This window comes from Canis lupus, chromosome 15 (genome assembly GCF_011100685.1).
Source record: "Canis lupus familiaris isolate Mischka breed German Shepherd chromosome 15, alternate assembly UU_Cfam_GSD_1.0, whole genome shotgun sequence".
NCBI lineage: Eukaryota > Metazoa > Chordata > Mammalia > Carnivora > Canidae > Canis > Canis lupus.
The window spans coordinates 39,171,367-39,190,217 of NC_049236.1; the positions used below are offsets into that span (position 1 = coordinate 39,171,367).

The 18,851-nt window shown below is 33.9% G+C and overlaps 1 protein-coding gene and 1 long non-coding RNA gene across 15 annotated transcripts in view; one reads left to right on the forward strand and one right to left on the reverse strand.

Moving 5' to 3' along the window:
- ANKS1B (ankyrin repeat and sterile alpha motif domain containing 1B) overlaps window positions 1-18,851 on the reverse strand; it is a 1,057,476-nt gene that overhangs the window by 742,371 nt on the left and 296,254 nt on the right. The window lies entirely within an intron of this gene.
- On the forward strand, window positions 10,832-13,671 carry LOC119869416. The gene is made up of 2 exons (XR_005370669.1): window positions 10,832-10,985; window positions 13,335-13,671. It is a non-coding gene; the product is annotated as an uncharacterized LOC119869416 (long non-coding RNA).

Genomic DNA, 18,851 nt, shown 5'->3' on the forward strand with positions numbered 1-18,851 from the left:
AAGTATGTATCCTCTGCTCAACTCAAGGGTCTGCAGCACAGCATGGCATCCTTAAAACAGAAGAAACCTCTCAGTAGCATTAAGGCCTGCCTTTCCAAAGTAAAATTAGTCACTTCCTCTTCAGTGAAGCCAATCAAATTAATTCTCCATTCTGAATAAGGAAGCCCTTCTCGGTAGAGGATTCCCACTTTCTTTATATTCACAGTTAACTATTCCTACACGTGGGCTCCATCAATTTTTTTGAAAGCTGATTTTTCTTTTATATGTAGCACATTTGTGGGATTTCTCCTATTGGATCGGTCTGCTGTGGATGTTTACAATGAAATATGTTCTGGAGTGATCATGTTTATGGTTCTCTATCATGCTTCACCCATGTCCCATTACTTATCTCCTCATCTCAACTCAACAGTAATATTTCCAGGCTTTTCATAATTCAAAGAGACTCAAAATATTCCTTTTGGTTCTCTGAATTCAATCTTCCTCAAGAAAAAAAAAATGTTGCTTTGTTTTGGTCCTCCCCAGTCTACTAGGAAATGAATATCAAATAATCTAAAGAATCTTCTTCAGCAAAATGAAAGGGAAGAATTCTTATCTATCCTTGCACTCCATCTTGAAAATTGCTTCTTCAGCAATGCTTCCATCTCTTAGTGATACACTGTTTCCTTAAATATAATACTCACAAAAATGATGAATATAAGGAAAATGTTTGTCAAATAAAAAGCAGAACTCCAAAGAGTATATACAATATGACAACAACTATATATGTATGTGTATGTGGGGGTGTACACACACTCGCATTGAAAAAAATCAAGAAGTTCATCAAAACTGTTTTGTTTGAACAGTATGATTATCAATAATTTTTTCTTCTTTATACTCTTCTGCATTTTCTTGCTTTTCTGAAAGAGCACATAATTCTTTTAATAACACAAAACAGAACATTTACTGTGGAGACTACTAACTTAGAAGCCAGGGAACAAAATATTACTTTCAAAGTACTGAGATTTCTCCCAATCTAGTCCTATAGCCAATCAAAAATCCCTGACAATTTAGTGTTCTGCTTGGCTATTTTGTCTTTACAAATACAGATACATATTTAATATAACCAGGTAGGTATATACTGAGTGATTTTTTTAAAATTAAATTGTCACATATACTCTTGCTTAAAACCACCTAACAACTTCTCATGTGAGTGAGAATAAAATCAAAACTCTTCACCCATATCTACAAAGCCCAGTAAAATTTGGCCCCAACGTTGACTTCAATCTCTAACACTTCCCCAGAATCACTGTAGAGCAGCCCCTCTGCAATTTGACTTGTGCTTCACTCTGCTCGACACAGAGTTCTTTATGTGGCTGGTCCCTTCCTAACATTAGGTTTCAACTCAAATGTTACCCTCCCTAGGAGGCCTTCCTTGACTATACAATTTAATTTGCCATCTATTTCTTGTCTCTTATCACTCATTTCCATCACCTTTAAAATTTTTTCGACACAGCATTATCACTATCAAAAGTTCTTGCTTAGGGCAGCCCCAGTGGCGCAGCGGTTTAGCGCCACCTGCAGCCCAGGGTGTGAACCTGGAGACCCAGGATCGAGTCCCACGTTGGGCTTCCTGCATGGAGCCTGCTTCTCCCTCTGCCTGTGTCTCAGCCTCTCTCTCTCTCTCTGTGTCTCTCATGAATAAATAAATAAAATCTTAAAAAAAAAACAGTGAAAATAAGTTAGGCTTAGGAAACTATAAAATTCATGTTGAAATATTAATATAAAAATAAAATTCATAGGCCTGGACAGTGCTGGATTACAGGGTCTCACAGAAGGGTTGTGGTTCATTATCATACCTACACACATAAATATGCCAGAAATAAAGAAAAGAACAAGGCTGGTGATATCTTTTATCTCTTTAAGATTGTTTCTCCTTTGCAGTGTAAAATATGTACTAGTCATTAACAGGCTATAAAAAGATAATGGACAGCACTTTCTCTTTTCTACACAGGTTACCTTACAATTGCTGTTGATTTTACCTGTTTTCAGAAGGCAGGAGCTTAATAAGCAGAAACAAGTCTCAATTTGGCCACAGAATCAAAGCAAGAAATAAAATTCCTTCCCAGAGTTCATTCAAATTAAATAAAGCTTAATTTTTGCTACTTGGTAACTGTAAAATGAACAATGGATAAAATATTTGTTGACAGATGCAGAAAATAACATTTCATCAGTTCACATTCAATGGAGGTTTTTTTTTTTTGCCTTTTTTCACATTGTTAACATTTACTTATTAATGTGTTATTAACTAGTCATTTTTAGAACATTTATATTATAGTGTAACATATAAAACAAAAAGAACAATTAAATCCATCCTTTAGATATAACAAAGGCTAATGTTTAATGTGCTAGGTTTCTGTTAGGCATTTGACATTTGTCAACTCGCAAAATAATGCAGTGTTGGAATTATCCTTATTTTACAGATGAGGAAACAGAGGCTGATTTGGAGAAGCTGGGTGTATTGTTAGCGAGCAATCAAGTCAGAATTAGAACTCAGATTGTCAGGGAATGCTTTTTTATACCATTCCAGCATATCTCCCTATAAAGACTAAGAAAAATTCAGAAGACAACAAGCATAGCCTGAGTGCCTACAGCATGCAAGGCATAACGCAGAGTGCTGGAAAACATAAACATTTGTCAGACACAGACACTGTCTTCAGGCAGCTCACAGCCTAAAAGAATAGATATCAGACAACTACATAAATAACTATAATAAAAAGGGAGAAATTCACAGTTGTCAAAAATAAATTAGTTGAATATTAAGATAAATGATATTGTCTCTGGCAGGGGAGGATTACCTAAGACTTCAGAAAGTAAGTGGCATTTAAGTTGGACTTGAAAGACTATATAATTAATGGTTTTATAGCAACTAGTACCAACTAACATTTGGAAGAAGTACCCTTCTCACAGACCACAGAGGGTATACATCTCATTTAAAAATTAGTTTCTAAAAATCCAGAGTGGTTCTATACCAGCTCTAATCTGGTTTCAGTTGCTGAGAAATGTGTTTAAGCTGAACATCTAAAATGATCCCTGTGAAATTGTGCTTTAGAGCTTAAAAGTATAGCCTTCTAGACTTTGGAATCTTGTTACACATGCACAGAGAATGCATTGTGGGGGTTCACTACCTTTTGCCTTTTCTCTAAGCTTCCATTTTTCTGTACAGAATAAAACATTTTGTCACCTGAAAATATTTCCAAACAGATCCATAGTGATGTGGATCTCTATCAGTATTAAGTACTGATTTCTTTATTCCACAGACCTGAGATCAGTAAACTTAGGCAAAAACCTAGCTTACTACCCATTTTTCATAAATAAGATTTCATTAAAACACAGTCATGACCCTATGTTTTCATATTGTGAGAACATGCTCTAAAGGCAGAACTGAGTAACTGTGACAGAGGTCATATGGCATCAAAACCCAAAATATTTACTATCTGACCCTTTTCAGAGAGTTTGCCGACCCTGCCACAGACAATTTATTCAGAAAATATTTATGATGGAACTACAAGGGTAAATAGCTAGTATGTGGTTAGTATGGGTTGTTCCCTATAAGATTGTTAAAAATTCATATTGCATTATAATTAATCATCACATTTAAGGAAGAACTTGAATAACTTCTGCTGTGGAAAATAAATGCAGCAGGTGACTCAGGATATAATACATTAGTAAGTGCTCTACTCTTACTACTTAGACTACTTACTAGCTAACATGGTTATCAAGCATTTGTTGAGTGCTAGACACTGTTGTAAACACCTAATAAAAGCAATACATGTGATTTATTCTCACCACAAGCCTAAGGTATAGGTACTATTATTATCCTCATTTTATAAACGATGAAATTAAAACTCAACATAATTTATTTCTCAAATCCCACTGCTTATATTTGTGACAGCTGGAACTTTACAAAACATGCTTTCATCCCAGTAGAGATTTAAGCAGAGACTGCATGACTTCTTAAACGTATAATGGTTTATATTTTTTAAAGGAATCAAAAAAACAATAATAATGACCACCATTTATTGAGAGTCTACTATGGGTCTAGCATTGTTCTATGTGCTTTAAATACATTTGCTAATTTTCATATGATCCTAGAAGGTATAAATTCCTTCTTTTAAATATAATGAGAAAGTATTGACAGCTTATCAAAGGCATATACCTAGTAAGTTAAAAGCTAAGATTAAAACTTAGGTCCAAATGACTCTCTTGATTATCACAAGCTATTTCCATTTTTTAAAAAACCTAGCTGTAAGAGGTGTCTGGGTGGCACAGCTGGTTGAGCATCCAACTCCTGGTTTTGGCTCAGGTCACAATCTTAGGGTCATAAGGTCAAGGCCCACGTCAGGCTCTGTGCTCAGCATGGAGTCTGCTTAAGTTTCTCTCTTCCTCTCCCTCTGCCCCTCCCTACCACATGTGCTCTCTCTCTCTAAAATAAAAAAAAAAAAAAAAAAAAAAAATCCCAGCTGTATTTTCATTGTAGATGAAAAAGAACCACCTTTAAAAATGAAAGCAGTAAGGGACACTGGGGTGGCTCAGTGATTGAGCATCTGCCTTTGGCTCAGGGCATGATCCCAAGGTCCTGGGATCAAGTCCCACATCAGGCTCCCAGCAGGGAGCTGCTTCTCCCTCTGCCTATGTCTCTGCCTCTCTCTCTGTCTCTCTCATGAATAAATAAAATATTTAAAAATGAGAGCAGCAGATATTCAATAGCTGAACAAGTAAAGAAATAATAACCTATATAACTAAAATAGCAGAGGAAAATAGGGAAATATGAAATATATTTCTAAATGTAAATATAGAATTCATTCCTAATTGCAGCTAAAATCAAACTTAACCCAAAATAAATTTGATGAAGACACTAAATCTTCATTGAAGGAAATTTTAATTCTTCTTCAAATAGAAATAATGATCCAGTAATACTTAGCAGATATCTCTGACATCATCAGATATCCCTTTTTCCAAGAGAGGAGAGGCCTAATCAACCCATATCCAACTATTGTTGAAGGAACGTCTGAAGACATAAGCGTGAACAATTTTCTTTTCTTAGAAGGAATGAATGAATTATAAAGAGATTTTTTTTAAAAAAAAAGGAGAGGTTCTGAGCATTAGGTCCAAATAGACCTGGCTTGGAATATTCACCCTTGCTATTTTATAACTGTCCCCACAAACAAGTTAATTTACTTCTCTACACCTCAGTTTTCTCATCTATAATGCTGCTTATGAGAAACGCTGTATAGGGCATCCAGAATGCCTCCTTAGAATACATCCAACACAAGGAATTCCCTCATTTATATAATTATTTTTCCTCAGAGAAGGTCTTCAAAGGAAAATATTATTTTCCACTTATTACCTTTCCAAATCTACATATAGACTTCATATGTCTCTTCAGTTTGAAAGGTATAAGAAGATTGTTTGTTATGTACCTATTATGTTTGTGGAGCTGATAAATGTTGACAAAAGGTAGAACATTTCAGGTATTTGAAAGGATTTATGGAAATGCTCAGAATCTGGAAAGTTGATGCATGTTCCAGTTCTTGGCAATCACACTAGTTTCAGTATGACAAAGGAGAAAGTAACAGGAGCCAGATTGTAAAGAATTCTCAAACACCATGTTAATGAATTAGGATCCTGATAAAATTAGCACATCCTACACATATCACTAAAAACTCATAATTTGCAGTATGTACTCTACTGTATCAAAAAATATTCTGTGGTCACACACTTGTCACCTCTAACATAGTTAAACATTTACTGCCTTTCCAAGATAATTGACCAGAATCCTACTGACTTTATGGCTTTCTTTACTCTGATAGGCATAAAAATATCTCATTCTGCAATCTCATTCGCCTTATGAGATTTGAAATAGAGCCTTTTAACACTTCTTACAACTAACCACATAGTCAGAAAGTACAGAAAAGGATGCCTTGAAGAAAGGGCAATAAGAAGAAATTCTTAAAAAGTAAAATTATTATTGATAAAATATAAAAATCAATAAGATTGGGAAATAGAAAATAAAAAACCAAAGAGATGGGGAAAATGAAAGCAAAAAAGATAAAGGTAAAATATTCAACATCAATTAATAGATACACTAAAAAAGATAAAAATGAAAATGTAACAAAGATATAAATCAAAGGGAAAAATAGAAAAAGTGTTTCCTGGAGCTGAATAAGGATATGATCTTGATATTAAAAGGGACAACTTTTGTGTACCATGATACATTTTTAAAACCCCATGCCTAGATATAAAACTTTAAAATATCAAAAATATAAAAATCATATCTTAAAAGCACCAGGAAAAAAAAACAAGTCATATGAACAGGAATAATACTAATAGATGCTAAAAGGAAGTCCAAAGTTTTCAAATTCATGGGAGAAAATAAATTTTAACCTAAATATCTATAATCAAACGGACAATCAAATATGAAAGAAGAATAAATAAAGTTTCCATCATCAAAGATTCAAAAAACTCTGCCTGGAGAATTTAGCTAATGATATATTCAAGTGTATTAAGAAGCCAAGTAAGAACAAGACATGGAAGCCAGGAACAAGGAAACATATCTCTGAGAATAGCAGAAGGTTTTGCTCCTGTGCAGCAAACTGAAAGCAAATGGTAGAGACCAAAGCAGAACAGACAATTCTCATACTGAGATATCTAAGAAAAAAGATGGATAGTTTAAGTTTATCAATAGATAGTTAAGACAGAATTTAGAAATTTAATGAGGAAATGATGAAGGAAAGTTGTACAAGAAAGTCAATTAAAAACTACAGGGAAAAGATCTGACTAGCAAGTTGTAGGTTGAAAACTACATTAGAATGCTAAACAGGGAGGTTTACTAGAATTAAAAGAAACAAAACAATCAAAAGGATATTAATCCACCCATGCACTTTTAAGTTTACATCTCCTTTACTGCCCATGTCCTTTCAGGGTAAAACATACACATTAGGAGGAGAGATGGCATAATTTATAACCAAGAATTTATACATTTTTCCTCATGTTAACACACACTATCCTAGCTATTTGACTAGGTAGGGAGAGATTATGGTTTCTGTTCCCACATAGTGACCCTTCACTATCATCATAGAAACGTGCCCCTTCTTGGTATAAATATGGTATATCCATTTAATGGTATGAAAACAAAATTTAACTAATATCTATCCAGAGGAAAGGGGGAGGAGTTGCTTAGGATCTGAGTGTATCAAACGAATCATCTTCAGGGCTTGAACAAATTATATAAAATGATATTAATACTTAAAATTTGAGTACCAAGAATTTCAGGTACCAATTTATAGAACTCCTATAAAAGTAACCACCAGGTCATCACCCACTCTGGTTTCTGCTCACATTTCTAGTACCAATTTTCAGGACCAAGTGATGTCATAGATCTCTCAGCCTGAAGAACTGCTGAAATAAGAAACTAGGATCTAAGAGGTTTTTGGATTCTAGAGCCTCTCCAGAACATCAGCTATATGACTCAGCCTTCATGACATGAAAAATTCAACCACGAGGCTTTGGAGGAAAGTGAGAATAAAAAGATGACCAACAGGGCAGCTATAGAGCTTACAAGGTGAATCTAACAAATAACCATGGTCAAGTGGGGAAAAAAGTACACGATGGCAAGATATTAAGCAATTTATAGAATGGAAAAGAAAGGGAAACCATTCAATTTTAATTCTGGATACATTCTCCTTCCATTGGACCTAGAGTCTAGATAGAAAAATAAATTTAAGTTTGGCATGCCATTTGTAAACCTAAGTCTGTAAATGTGATTCACTGGCTGAAATTTTGCAGTGTTAGCCTCTGGGAAACTTGGCCAATGTCACAGGATAGAATATAAATATGTACAAACATGACAGTATATAAGCAGAAATATAACTAAAAGATAGCAGGTGAAAATGGGAGGAAAAATAGAAAAAAGAACACAGGACCTAATATCTTCATTTTCCAAAATAGGAAGTCAAGAAATACTGCCTAAAGTTGATGAAACATAATGTAGAAATATAAAAGTATTATTTAATCTTTTTTTTTAAAGAGAGGAAGACAGGGATGGGGATGGAGAGGGACAGAGGAACAGGGAGACAGACTGTGGAGCCTGATCCAGGGCTCTTTCTCACAACCCTGAGATCATGACCTGAGCCAAAATCAAAAGTCAGATGCTTGACCAACTAGGCCACTCAGGTGCCACTATTTCAACTTATTTAAGTGTAATATTGTTTAAAGTCACCAAGCTACCCCCCAAAATTTAAAAATTAAAAATAATTTTTAAAAAACAAAATTTATCATAAAAAATAATAAACATTTTTGGAGAAGGATTGGATCATAAGGATAATATAAATGAGCTAAAAATCTTTACTCTTGGAGAAATGATACACCATTTAAAGTTGATAAATCAGGAATAGAGATATTTGTATTTAGAAATATGGTAAGCTTGAGGTCTACTTTGGTGTGTGACATACAATATTCAATATTTATTGAAAGCTTGCTATGAAGCAGATATTGTTATAGGTATCGAATATTTATAGGTAACTATGAAACTTTAATATGGAAATGCTCAGTTATATAACAGAAAATTAACATAATTTAAGTGATATTTTAGTAATACTATTAAAGCCCTTTGTTATCATAGAAACTAACACATAGCACACCTAAAAAAAATTTGAGATCCTAAAGCCTATTCTCAAAACCAAAATTCCAGGAGAAAGAATAGAGATGGAAGAGAACTTAAGAGTTATATTAGAGACACTATTTAAACATTTATGGAAGTCTTTAGTTTCCAGATTGCTTAGTCCACACTACCACTATCTAATCATGTAATGGTGGGTCCAATCAATTCAACAAGAGAAAAAATCAAATGATTATAAAGATTGAAGATTCAGAGACATGGTTACTATTATTTGCAGATTATATAATTTCCTAACTAGAAAATCAACTTAAACATTTATACAAAGCACAATGTGATTCCTAAAATTACAAGGTACAGAATAAAGATAGAAAAGATAACAGTTTTCATTTCTACCAGCAGCAATCAGTTAGAAAAATATCTACTCACAATAGAAACAAATACAAAATAACATTTTAAAAAACCACTAAATGGGGATCCCTGGGTGGCTCAGTGGTTTAGCGCCTGCCTTCCACCCAGGGCGTGATCCTGGAGTCCTGGGATTGAGTCCCACATCAGACTCCCTTTATGGAGCCTGCTTCTCCCTCTGCCTGTGTCTCTGCCTCTCTCTCTCTCTCTCTCTCTTTGTGTCTCTCATGAATAAATAAATAAAATCTTTTTTAAGAAACCCACTAATGTAGGAATGTAGGAAAATGTAGGAATGTAGGAAAACTAAAAAAAAAAAAAATGCTATACAGCTACTTAACAACATAAAAAAGGACTTGAAAATATATAAATTAATACCATGCTCCTGAGTAGGAAGATTCAATATTATAAAAATGCCTATTTTCTACTAGTTAATCTCTAAATTTGACATTGTTCCTATCAAAAGGTCAGTAAGATCTAAAAGTATAAATCTAAGAAAAATAGAGCAAATCTTCATGACATTTGATTTGACAAGAATTTCTTGGGAATGAAAACGAAAGTGCAGCAACAAAGGCAAAAGTAGATAAATTGGAGTAAATCAAAACTTAAAACGTATGTGCATCAAAGGACATAATCAACAGAGTGAAAAAGTTGACCTATGACCTGGGACAAGATATTCACAAATCGTATACCTGACAAGGAATTAATATCCAGACTATATATAAAGAACTCCTACAACTTAGCAACAAAGAAACAAATAATCCAATTTTTAAAATAATTTAAGTAGACATTTTTCCAAAGATATACAAGAGCCAATGATCATATGAAAAGATGCTCAACATCACTTGTTCATTAGAAAAATGCAAATCAAAACCACAGTGAGATGTCACCTGACACCTATTAGGATGGCTACTATAAAAAAAAAAACACACACACATAACAAGGGTTGATGTGGATGTGGAAAAATTGGAACCCCTTGTGTACTGTTGGTAGAAATATGAAATGCTACAGCTGCAATGGAAAACAGCATGTCAGTTCCTAAAAGAATTTTAAATAAAATTACCATAGAATCCAGCAATTTCACTTCACGTTATATATCCAAAATAACTGTAAGCAGGGTCTCAAAGAGGGATTTGCACATCCATATTCACAGCAGGAGTATTTGCAAGAGCCAAAATGTGGACACAACCCAAGTATCCATTGATGAATAAACAAAACGTGATATTCAAAAGCAATGGAATATTATGCAGCTCTTAAAAAGAAGGAAATCCTGACACATGCTTGAACATGGATAAATCTATTTACACAGATAAATTTGGTTACTATATAATTAATTATATATTTATATTATATATTATTTATACACATATATGTATTTTTAATTCTATAATTTATCTTGGGTTCCTCCTCACTTGCTAATTAACTATACATGTATACATACAGTAGTCCCCTTTTACCCACGGGGGATATGTTCCAAGACCCACAGTGTTCCAAGACCTTTTTTTCCTAAACATGCACATACCTATGAAAAAGTTTAATTTACAAGTTAAGCACAGTGAGAGATTAACAGTAACAAAACAGAACAATTACAACATACCATAATAAAAGTTATGTGAATGTGGTTTCTCTCTCAAAACACCTTATTGTCCTGTACTCATCCTTCTTCTTGTAATGATGGAAGAAGATAGAATGCCTACATGATGACATAAAGTGAGGTGAATGATGCTGGCATTGTGACATAGTGTCAGGATACTATTGACCTTGTGACACATGTGTCAGAAGGAGGTTCATTTGCTTTTGGACTGTGACTGATGGTGGGTAACTGAAACCACAGAAAGCAAAACCCTGTGAAAGAGAGACTACTGTAGATACATATGTGTACACACATATATACACATATAAAGTACCTACATATGAAGAAAATATGGTAAGTTATTTTTATAATTATGCAGTTGGTCAAGTCAGGCTAGCAAGACACAAAACCCAGAAGTATTAAATAAATATATTTTAATTTTTTGGCTTCATAAAGATTAAAACTCCTGCCCTCAAAGAAAAAAATATATATATAAACAAATCAAAGGGCAAGCAGCAAACTGGGGAAACATTTTTTTGAAATGTTTTTCACCAAGTTTGGTATCTAGAATATACAGTGAATTCTCAATTTCATGGAAGTTTTAGTGTATAAATCTGCCCTGAGCACTGAATTAGCAAATACTGAATCATTGCTCTTAGGGAAAATACGGGGTTAGGTTCCTGCAAGTACCTGGTCACAGCATTTTCATCAACTGATCAATAATTTTTATATATTTTTTTCTTTAAAGATAACTTATTCAATATATATTTTTGATTCACTAACACTGAACTCACAGCCAACAGCACTATAACACGTGCCTGAACGAAGCTTATCCAATGCACATATTTTCTCAGAAAGTACATCACAGTTTTCTTGAGCTCCTAGAAACACTGGACAGAGCTACTGAGTCATTTTAAACAGTGAAATCCCCAACAAAAGCACAAAATTTTTTATCTAAGTGGCACAAAACAGACTGTGAAAAGGACAACTGTTTATACAGGGTAAGAGCCAAACAAGAAGGCAGAGCTTCACCTATTCAACTTCAACTAAAAACATGTACATTACGTGACTCAAATTTTTCACTGCTCTCTGCATGTCCATGAATGGTCACCACGAGTGTTGTCCAGTTTGGGGGTTACAAATAAATGTCAACAAGTGAGCAAATTCACAAGTACAGAATCCACAAATAACAAGGATTAATTGTATTAAAATATACTTCTAAATCAATTCTTTTAAAAAATATAAAATGGCATGCAATTCACACAAGAAGAATACAAATGCCCAAAAATCATCTCAGAAAAAAGTTCCGTCTCACTAATAATCAGGGAAATGTGACTTAAAACAATAATGAGAAATATGTTGTCCTTAATAAAAATAATAGTTATACAATGACAATCACACAATATGATTCATCCCACAGTGTCTTCCAGCTTTCCCTACCTACTCCTCTCAAAACAAGCAATTTAAATCATTAAAGACAACTGAATAAAAAATGCCTAGAAAAGTATAGACTACTATGAAAAATGAATGAATGATTGAGTGAATGGATGACATCAATGAAGGAATGGATGTATGGACAGATGCAAGCAATTATTTTCAAACTATTCTATGGAAACTCATGGTAACATAATGGATTGTCATGACTTTTTACAACTTATGGCATTTTTTAAACAAAATATAAAATATTAGAAAATTAAATTGCTTAGTATAAATCATCCAAAAATATGTAAGTATATAAAGTAGAAGTTAAAGTCCTCCTGAAATATTAAGCCTTACATAGAACCACCAGACATAACTATTATTAACACAGCATTAGCAAAGCATATGTACTGCCAGACCTTCTAAGCACAAATAAATATTACACTCATCTTAATGCACTTACAAAGTTAGTTTGCACTATGCATACTGTTCTTTAACTCATAAATCCTACCCAAATTGCCAGAGTGTTATTTTCAGAGGCTAAGAACTGAACAGAAAAAGATCAGTTTGCATTTGTACAGGAAGGAATTTATACAGAAACCTGCATTTATGTTTTAAGATCTTTATAACAATCCTATAAACAGGAAAATAGCCTCCTTGTTTTAAAGAATAGGAAGCAGAGAGTAAGTTACTTGTTCATTTATTGGTATCAATAAATAGCAGTCAGGATAATTACTTGAACTAAATTTTAAGATTCATCAAGGCAGAAACTATATATAATCCTTATTTTATGTCATTCACAGTTCCTGGCACAAACTTTAAAACATGAGGCACGATGCACGTTTATATTGTTTAGTGCTCTATACCCTCCGTGTAACGAATGGTCAATAAACATTTGTGGAACAGATGGATGAATGCATAAAAGAACAGAGAAATATGGAGGGATACTAAATGAACTGAGATTCTTATCAAGTCATCAATTTTTTTTTAATCTGTCGAATAAAAAATATATTTAGCAGTTTAACTACCCTGGAAACATAATACAAAATGTGTATCAATTGAATATACACGAAGCAAGAGTGACATCAGCAATTACTGAGAACCTCTGTAACAGAGAAAGACTATAGTAAAAAATACTGAACAATAGAAAATATACAGATTTACCCTACTATGAGAAACAGGGCCCTTTAAAATTGTTTTTAATTTCATAGAGAAGTACTCACATGAGTTGTTTTTTTTAATTTTTATTTTTACTTTTATTTTTTATTTTTATTTTTTTGGCAGAGGGAGAGCAACCACAAGCAGGGTGAGCAGCAGAGGGAGAGGGAGAAGCAGTTCCCCACTGAGCAGCGCGCCCGACATGGGGCTCCATTCCAGGACTCTGGGATCATGACCTGAGTGGAAGGCAGATGCTTAAACGACTGAACCACCCAGATACCCCTCACATGAGTTTTAGATCAAACATAGATAAGCAAACTTGGGCAAGTTACTTAATCTCTTGAAACTCCATTTTCTTAAGGTCAGGTGAAAATATTTCAAAGAACTGTGATGAAATTTAAATGATACAAGGAATGTAAAGTTTCTATCATTCAATAAATACTAGATATTATTGTTAACATTACTACTATCACCATCATTATGATAATAGTTTCCTAAAAATATACAAAATGAAGGCTTTCCAATGGTAAAGCTTTAGTCCAATTATTTTTAAAGTTATTAAAATGACTACATAAAATCATAAAAACCTAGATCCGATGAATGCTTGGTAGTTATAAAATATATTCCTCTGTAAATGCCTCATCTCCTACCTTCTCCTAGACACAAACAAAAGGTATCTGCTCCTTAAATGAGTATGTAATAGATGAAATGTCTACGGACCAAATTTCCATAGTCATTGTAAGAGTTTCCTTTAGTCAGTATAACAACCACAAACTTAGTAGCTTAAAACAATATTAATTTATTATCAGATGGTTATTGAGATCAAAAGTCTGAAGTCTTATTTCACCCCTGAAGTTTTACAGGGGTAAAATCAAGGGGTCAGCAGGGCTTGTTACTTCTCGGGACTCTAGGAGAGAATTTTTTTTTTTCTAGGAGAGAATTTGTTCTCTGCCTTTTTCTTTTCAAGAGGTCACCTACATTACTTGGCTCGTGGTTCCTTCTTCCATCTTCAAAGTTAGCAGTGTAACATTTAAATTTTTTTCTCTCATTCTTCATCATATCCTCTTCCCTATTAGGACTCTTATGATTACAATGAGTCCACATTAGGCAATCCAGGATAATCTCCCCATTTTAGGATCCTTAACTTAATCACATCTGCAAATTCCCTTTTGACATATAGATTATTCACAGGTTCTAGGGATTAGAATCTGAATATTTATAGAGGGAGGAAACATTATTATTATTATTTATTATACTCTACCCTCTGGGCTCCAAAAAGGAAGCCCCAAAGTCCTTCTCTTCTAACCAGCAAATGGAGAATAAAAACAGAGGATTATCTGTTGGAGGTTTTTAATGGGGGAGGCCTGAAGGCAGTGTATATCTGCTGTCCACACGTAAAAGCCATTCACCCTCATCTCAACATTTTCCCAGGTTTCAACCCATTAACAAAATCAATTTAAACTCAGAATCTTATCAGCTCAAACTCCCAAATCTCATCATCCAAATCAGGTATGGGAGAAATTCTGAGTATAATCCATCTTGAAGCAAAATTCCTCTTCGTCTGTGAATCTTTGAAACTAGAAAACAAGTTATTTGCTACCAAAGTACAATGGTAGGACGGGCATAGAATAACAATTATTGATATTCCCATCCAAAGAGGGAGAAGGGGGGGGGGGGAATAGGGGTAAACAGTTACAGTCAACTTAGAAATCCAAATGAGTAAACCCCACTAGGTTTCAAAGACTAGGAATAATCCTTCATAGTGCTCAGGTCCACTCTCAGCCCTGTCCTCTCAATCTTCCTATTTAATAAAGGTTAACAACATTTGCAACCACTCAGTTTGATAAGTCTTTTCTTGACTCCACAGATCCTTCCTGGATAATCCCATCTCTGGATGGTTCTGAGAAGATCTATGACACATACATATAATCTCATCAAAGAGCCCTCTGTGTGATGGAATACTGATTTTTTTTTTTATCACGTGGGCACTAGGAAAAAGTTATCCAGTCACACTTTTGGCTTTCTCCCCAGGACACACTTTCTTGACAGTGAATCTAAAAATTTAGCCTCTTTTTCAATCTGGACAGGCTGAGAATGTCTCAATCACACCCTGGTTTCTTTTTGCTTAAAAGCTAGATTTTCCAGCTTTCTGTTATTGTTGATCTTTAGTTTTGTATCACTGTGGTTAGAAAATATACTTGGTATGATTTCAGCCTTCTTAAATTTGTATTATTTATGTCTTTTTTATGTGATTTAGCCAATGGATTCTTCTGTGTGTACTTGAAGAAAATGTGTATTCTATTTTTTCTTGGATGAAATGTTGTATATGTATCTTTTAGAACCATGGATTCTGAAGTATGCCTCATATAAAAAATGTGCTTGTTGGAAAAAAAATATTCACTCAATTTATCTTTTTTCTCTCATATTTGCTATAGGTAGCAAGGAGATACCAGGCTGTACATTTAGCGCCATGCTTGGAAATTCCTTCAGCTAAAGATCCAAATTTATCAGATACTACTTTGCTTTCTATGTAACACAATTCTGCTAGGCTTTCTGCTACTATTCAACACCTCCTTTCTCCCAGTTTTCAATAACATATTTCTCATTTACTTCTGTCTTTACCAGAAGCACCTTTAACAATATTCATACATCTACCCACATGCTGGCTATGGTGATTTGGGTATTCTCTAAGGTGATAATAGGTTTTTTCTACCACTTTCCTCACTTTTTTCTGAGCCTTCACCAGTAGTGCCTTTAATATCTATCTTTCTACAAATACTCTGTGAAAATACAGGTATTTTTTGAGACCGTATAGTTGGGTTTTGTTTTTTTTTTCCCCCCATATAACAGCCTTCTGAGCCCTCACTGGCAGAATCATTAGTATTCATATTTCTGTTCAAGGCAATCTAGATTTTTCCTACTATACCACTCAAAACTCTTCCAGCCTCTAGTTACTGCCCGATTCCAAAGACACTTCCATATTTTTATGTATTTGTTATAGCAGCCTCCCACTTCTAGGTAGCAAAATCTGCATCAGTTTCCCAGGGCTGCAGGAACAGATTAAGACATACAGAGGCTTAGAGCAACATAAACTTATTCTTTTACAGTTCTGGATGTCAAAAGTCCAAAATTATTCTCACTGGGCTAAAATCAAGGTGTTTGCAGAGCTAGTTCTTTCTGGAGGCTCCAGGGGAAATCCACTTCCTGCTTTTTAACCACCGGCATTCATTGGTTCATGGTTGTATTGCTTTAACCTCTGCTTCTGTCATCACTTATCCTTCTGATTCCAACCTTTTGCCTTTATTTTATAAAGACCATTGTGATTACATTGGACCCACCTGGGTAACCCAGGCTATCTCCCCATCTCAAGATCCTTAACTTAACCACATCTGCAAAGTCCTTTATCATGTAATGTCATAGGGTCAACTTGTGAAGATCAAGATATGGACATCTTTTGGGGGAGCTAATATGCCTACCACAGCCATGTTCATTATTAACTAAATTGTCTAAAATGTTTAACCCATATTTTCAATTACATTGTTTTAAGCACTCCCCTCGTTCACTACCCAAATTACTGAGATAATATTTTGAATGTTTGTTCTTCTAAAAGTTCCAGCAAAAATTTCAGCAACAGAATAAGACTATATATTGAATCACAATTCCCAGAGCTGTTGAGATCTGAATAATTCCTTGACTCATTATTATTGTTCGGAGTATTTCCAAAGAACACAGTAGTTTCATTATAAGGAGAAAATGTTAAGTCCCTATGATAAAAATCATAACTGTTTTGAAGTTGAAAGATATCTAATGAGTCATCTCAATTTCAAGGATGAGAAAAATAAGACCCAAGGAAGTTAAATGATTTACTTGATGACACAAGCTCTAATGTAGAGGACAGGGAGCATAAATTTATTTTAATCATATCTAAAGCCTAACTGTATGGAAATCTGTTTCAAGAACAGCATATAGAAAGCTGCTGCATTCTCATAAAAAGAATTCCTTAATCTCAGATTCAGGTAGCTTTTTATTTAGGCATCTGAACTTCTTAAGTTTTGAGGCAAATATTCATAAGATAGTTTTCTAAATGGCTAGAGGAGTTTAAGACAAACTATATCAGATTAATGAAAATAGAAATATATTTTCCAGAATGCTACACATGATGATTATCAGGCCAATAATAGGAGTTTTACTGTTGTTGATCTAATGAGTGGTCTGGAACAATTTCTGAAAGTCCATAGACCCTACAAGTATTACAGTGTCTGATTTCCCTGGAGATAAGACAATTACCTCAGGTTCTAATGGAATACTAAGATAAATATCTTGTAATATATGTGCAAATGCTTTTAAGAAAACCAGTATATCTTCACGTTGTTTTTTTAAGCACCTAAATTAAATTACTGTGTCCCATGCTATTTATTCTTTTCAAAAAAGACCAAAACCACTGGGATACTTTTAAAATGTTAGTTTGTTTACTAACTGTATATTAGGCTTAATGTTTTTTCTAAGATAAGTAATAGAGACATAAGGTAGAAATTAAGATATAAGTAAGGACTTTAAACAAGCCAGTAAAAATTTTTATTGGTATGTTAAGAGGCCTCTTAATAAACAAAGGAAAACTAATCCTATTATCAGAAATACTGGATATTTCAATATGAAGGGAAGAAAATGTTTCTTTTGACCTATAAAACAAACTAAAGACTCAAACACTATGGCTACTATGACTTTCTATATGTGTGTGTGTTGTGTATATCATCATACCAATAAAAATACCTTGATCTTATTGAATTGATAACATGGTAGTCAGCAAATTTCTTTTTTATATATATCCAGTACGATAGTGGGTAAGACTAGAGTATAAATGTAATGTTTAAGGCTCCTTTATTGTATAGTCACCATATAAACATCTAGAAAAAAGCTTAAAAATCTCATCAGCAACGTGAGGGTGTATCAAAACATAAAATTTATCATGGCTGTAAATATAGGCATTGCAAATAAAAAGTTTTTTCCCCACTAATAGAAATAATTAACCTAATAAAAATAGGAAGTATAAAGAAAAGTTATACCATCCAAAGATAAGCACTTTAAACATTTCACTGAACATATTTTCATATGCAAACACACACACAGATGATCTTATATAAATTGGACCACACATAGAATGCTACTTTGATATCTTTTTGCTTTGCTCTTTTTCTTTAAGAAAAAAAAAATCAAGACTATCATGTTAAATAGGGAACTACATAATGATTTTCACAACTGCAGAGTACTATATCATAGAATGCTCCATAATTTTTTTAACCCAGCCCCTATTGTAAAGCATTAATCTTGTTTATGATCTTTTTTCGCTATAATAAACCTTGATAAACACCCTGCACTAACCTATTTACCACTTTGTCCAATTCTCTCATCAAGGTAAATTCTCTACAATTCTCAAGGTAAATTGTCTACAATTACTTCTAATTGGTTACACCAGAAGTCCTGGTTAGGAGAGTGTGTATATTTTAAGCTCATACCTAACAGAAATTTTACCTAAACCTTTTTAAAGGAAAGTGATTTGCCAGTATGTATTAAAAACCTCAGATGAGTCCCTAGGGCAGGGGGTTGTGCTGAGCTGTCACAGACAGGGTAGCCTTGTAAGGATGG